This window comes from Coffea eugenioides, chromosome 5, assembly GCF_003713205.1.
Source record: "Coffea eugenioides isolate CCC68of chromosome 5, Ceug_1.0, whole genome shotgun sequence".
Classification (NCBI taxonomy): Eukaryota; Viridiplantae; Streptophyta; class Magnoliopsida; order Gentianales; family Rubiaceae; genus Coffea; species Coffea eugenioides.
Window position 1 is genome coordinate 16,484,908 of NC_040039.1, and position 5,654 is coordinate 16,490,561.

Sequence of the window (5,654 nt, forward strand, 5' to 3'; positions counted from 1 at the left end):
GAAAAGTAGAAAAATGTTTGCCATGATTGTCATTTCGCCTCTGCTGCAATTTCACATTTAGTTGCATTATAAAACTGCTTGTGCTTATAGGTCTTTTTTCTGATGCATGAAGTTTCGAACGATTCCTCTTTGCTCTATGCTTTGGATCATTTTCATTGTTTTAATCTAGCCCATGAAGTCTTTCATCATTGGTGTGCTGTTAAGATGAGAGTTTGGGATTCTTGTTTGAATGAAAGAAAGCTGCATTTTTTTTTGGTCATAATTTGCTGCTTTGCTTTGGTCCTGTAACAGCCCACGAAGTGGGATTTCCTCACCTTGTTTGTGTGCTCACCATGGGTTTTGTTTATAAATTTTGGCCATTTTTCTGAGTTGCTATAAGCTACGAAAGTGGCAGCAGAAAATTGCAGAAGTAAAGAAGCCTTTGGCATTCGTTTGCATGCATGCAAAATTTCAGGAAAATCACATTCTAACCCATCAAGTTTTCTTTTGTTCTACCATGGCCGAAAAATTGGAAAATGTGAACTATTGTGTCCCTTTAACGTCATTTCTTTTTCTCTGGTATGCCTTAATATGCTTTTGGACAGATTATCTAGGAATTTAAGGATTTAAGGATTCAATGATTCTTGATAATTTCTCGCTTTAACTTTTTTAGTGAAATTTTGAATTTTGTTGTTTAATCCTAGCAAATTGCTTTTCATTTTTTTTGTGAATTTTCTCATTTGATTTGGTATGTTTCACCTTAGATTCTTAATTTTATTTTATGTCTTTTTAGACCCTTAGTATTTATAATAATAATAAATTGGCCTTTTAAACTTCTTTAATCTTTCAATTGGGTCTTTGTTTGTCTTAATTGGTTAAATATGAGTAGTTTACTTTCCTGGGAATGCTGTGAGTGATTCAATTTAGCGTTTATTTCCATTTCTTCTGATTTATTTGATAATTAAAGTGGTACCTTGACCTTTTATTATTTTGGAGGGTAAATTAGTAATTTCACCTCATTAGGGACACCATTTCAAGAGAGGTACACGCTAACCCTTTATTTGCACTTTATTTGACCCTATGTGTACTTATGTGATTTATGTGTTTAATTGCATGCCTTTTGAATGTTTTCATTTTATTTATTCGCTTTAGTCGTTTTAATTTCATATGGTTATTTTTGGGCTTCAATTTTATCATTTGGGAGGCACTCGAATGCCAAAATTGTAATAGTTAGGGATTTAATTGCTTTATTTCTTCTATTTCCCCTTTCAGATTGTAGTAGGCCTTCCCCCCCAAAAAATTTAATAGTTAGGGCCTTAATTGCCTTGTGTGTTTTGCATGTCTATGTGCTATGTGTTTAATCGCTTTCTTAGGTTTTGGCATCTAGATATGCATGCTTCTGTGTTATGTGAATTACGTGCTCACATGTCTATTTGCTTTAATTATGCATATTACTTATATATGTGTATGACGGATGCAAATGCACGTAACCGTGGCTAGTCCAATGCTAGTCATGGTTGTCCACTCGAGCTCTTGCAAGTCCAATGCTTGCGAGAGAGCGTAGATGTGGGCTAGTCCAATGCTAGACCCTTAGGAGCCCCTCGCGCGTTAGATCATGATTGCATGACAAAATCACTCCATCTCATGCATATTTTCACTTTTTAGGGCCTTTTATCATTTTGTATGATATTCTATTTATATACCCTATTCCCTAATTTCCCTATCTATATATGCCCCTTTGTATGTTACATAACATTAGACTTGCATTTCATTTTAGATTTAGGATTAGAGTAGTGCATTTGCTTGATTAGATTAGGGAAAACCCCTTGGATATGGGATATGGACGAGTTTGGCTTTTCTAGCCTTAGCACGCTCGTATTCCCTCTATTAAAGGGAAAATTGAGTTACGAACATTAGTCCCCCGTACCCGACATGATGCATTCCTTTAAGACATGTATATTTGTATAATTATTTTATTTCTTTTCTTTTCTTAGAGTCTCATTTTTTCTGCATTATTCGTGACCTCTTCAGAGAATCCGCATTGGGCATCACAATTAATGTGATTGGCACCACTCAAGCTTTGAAGAGAAATTTTGCCCCCCGATGTCCCCATAGGTCTAGGGTTTGCATTCATATAATACATCCAAATGTAATAAATCTTTTGGTTAAAAATAAGAAAATCCTTGACTAAATCACGCAACTAGCCTTGGCTAGGTCGAAGGGGTGCCTTGGATTTTTATCCTTGCCTTCCCCTTTGTCAAATGTGACTCCCGAACCTTTTTCGTTGGTTCACGTGGACAAGGAGTCGTTTAAAAGGGGTTTTTTTTTACTTTTTCCTTTTAAAAATTCATTTTTGGGAGACTTGGTACACCTTAACTCTATACCAAGTGGCGACTCTATTTTTCATTCAATAAACCCTTTTTAAACTGTATTTTGGGTCAAATCGTCACATTTTCATGTCCCATTTAGACCCATATTTTTCTTCATTTTCTTTGTAAATAAAAAAAATTCATTTTCAAATCAAAAATTCACTTTTCAAACCATTTATTTATTTGTTTATTTTTCTTATAAAAAATGGGGAGCGACACAAGCTTTAAATGGTTAGCCTACAAGTCAACTTTGAACAGTAACCCAACATCACCTTTTTGCTTAATTCATCCTCCAACTTTATAAACTTCCCAAAAAACTTTTCTTATCCCTCAGATGCTCATTCTTATCTCCCCAAAATTATCTCACTCTCTCGCCAATTTAATCACACCAAATGTGATTTTCTCGAGCGCTAAAAGGGCGATTTAAGAAAAATGCATGCTTTAGTAATAAAGCGAAGTGACATGGCAATGCAGATGAATTAAAATGGATAGAATAGATAAATAACAATAAATAAATAAATAAATAAAAGAAAAATTTTACGAGTCCTCACACCAACACTTTTGCATTTTTTGGTTAAGAAACACTACTTGTATGAAAAGTAACTTATAAAGCAATTCAATTCTTTCATTTTAACTTAAAACACACTAAAAATTTACCCTAAAACCTAACTAAAATAGGTAAAATAAATGCTAATCACTAAGAATGACGTAACACATGATTTATTAATCTCATAAAAGCACTAGGTGCATTAATTAACTCAAAAGGTATAACTAATCATTCATACAACCAATACATAGTTTTGAAAGCTATTTTCCATTCATCTCCTTCTTTAATTCTAATTCGATGATATCCACTTTTTAAATCAATTTTAGTGAACAACACAACACTATAAAACTCATCTAACATATCATCTAACTTAAGAATATGGTGATGATATTTTACCATGATCACATTAACAGCTCTACAGTCAGTACACATTCGCCATAATCCATATTTCTTGAGAACTAGAATGATTGGAACAGTGCACAAGTTTAAACTGTCTCTTGCCCAACCTTTCCTCAACAACTCATCAACTTGCCTTTGAAACTCCTTTGTCTCTTATGGGTTACTTTTATAAGTTGGTCGGTTGGGGAATGGAAGCTCCAGGAACAAAGTCAATTTGATACTCTATTTCTTTAATAGGCTGCAATCCATTTGGAACCTCATCCGAGAAAATATTAGCACATTTTTACAAAAGAGAAACAAGAACACCAGGCAAAGATGTATGCATCTCATCAGTAGAAATCATGACCTCTTTGCAGAAGGGCACTAGTATAGGCTAATTCTCACAAAAGGCTTGTCTCACATTTTTGGCTTTTGCTAAGAAATTTTGTTTTCTGTTGGCATTTACCTCACTAGCCAAATCACTACTTGCCTTTTTTCTCTCTTTTTTCTTGGCCTTACTTATTTTTTTTGCTTCTCTCATTTTCTTGCTCAAATATTTTCTGCAAACTCACTTGATCCTCATGTTCTAAGTGTAAAAGACACAAGGATAATCTTCTTATTTCTATGTACAAAAGTGTGATTATTATTGACCCCATCAAAACTAATTTTCCGCTCAAATTGCTAGGGTCTGCCTAGAATAACATGGCTCGCATGCATAGCAATAACATCACAAAGTATTTCATCTTCATAACAACCAATTTTAAAAGACTCTAGAACCCATTTTGAAATGCGGATTTCACCACTGTTATTAAGCCATTGCAACTTGTAGGGTCAGGGATGATCTGTAATAGGTAACTCCAACTTATCCACCATGAGTGCACTCACCACATTGGTGCAACTACCTCCATCAATTATCAAACTGCATATCTTGTCTTTAACTTGATAATGTGTATAGAAGATAATTTCTCTTTGAACATCATCTTCGTTGAGTTATGCAATCCAAGTCCAACTTGTTCATTAATGACACATTCTTCCTGGGATTCAACTTCTTCATCTATAAGTGGTAGCAACCCTTCATACTCCATCTCATCATCAGTGACAATCTCTCCATAAGGAAGCATAATCATCGCTTTTTGGTTGGGACATTGACTAGGAATGTTCCCCTTCCTTGACATTTAAAACATCGAGTGTCTCGACTACGCCCCCTTTGCGGCTCAAAGAAAGCTTAGAGTTAGTCTTATTTTCATTCTTTGAAGATTTACCCGTTGGCCTTAGGAAGGAGGAGCTAGACAAATTCATTTGATCACCTCTTGGCTGATTCAATCTTTGATTTGGTGAAGAGAAATTGTAATTTGCATGAGGTTGACCCTTTCTCTTGAGCCTTTGTTCAATTTTTATAGCCTTGTTAACCATCTACCAATCTCCAAATAAGGTTGTAGTTCCAACCTCTCGGCAATGTCGGTCTCAAACCATTCAAAAACTGAGCTATAGTAGCTTCACGGTCTTTCTGCACATCTGCTTGTAGCATGGTTATCTCTATGTCTTTATAATAGTCTTCCATATTGTGGCTCCCTTAAGTTAGGGTTTGCAACTTTTAGTATAAATCCTGATAATAATGACATGGTACAAACTGCTTTCTCATTATCCCTCGAAACTTGGTCCATATAGTTATGACGGGTTCGTTGATTCTTCTCCTACTTGTACATAATTGATCCCACCAAAAAACTACATAATCGATGAATTCGATGACTAAAACCTTTGCCTTCTACTCCTCAGTGTATTTGTGACAGTCAAAAATCAGTTCCATCTTCCATTTCCATTCAAGATATGCCTCAGGATTCGATCTTCCTTGAAATGCAGGGATTTTCAACTTAATTCCCTTAATGGCGTCACTTCCTTGACACTAATCATGCCTTCCTTATCTTTGCCTCCCACCTCATCATTGTTAGTCCCGAAAACAACCTAAGAGGGGGGGTGAATTAGATTGATTAAAAAACTAATAATGTTATGGGCACTTTTTGCTTAATACGAAATTTACCTTCTTTTCTAAGTAATCACACAATGAATCAATCAATAAAGAAGCAATATCACTTGAGAGAAGTAGAAATTTAAGGATCATAAAATGATAAATAAATCAAAAGAGAAGAATTACAAATCAATTGACTACCAAGCTCCTCTTGAGCTCGAAGATCAATTCACAAAACAATCTTCTTCGAGTTGATGAAATACAACCAATCTTGTGTACAAAGGAAGGCTCAATTCCTCCTTGCCCAAGCTTCACTCGGTCAAGCTAGGAAGTTTTACAATCCCTCAGGATAACCCTCACAAAGCTATACTATTGAAGTATTTTCTCACAAATGAAAAGCTTACAAAGGATCTTA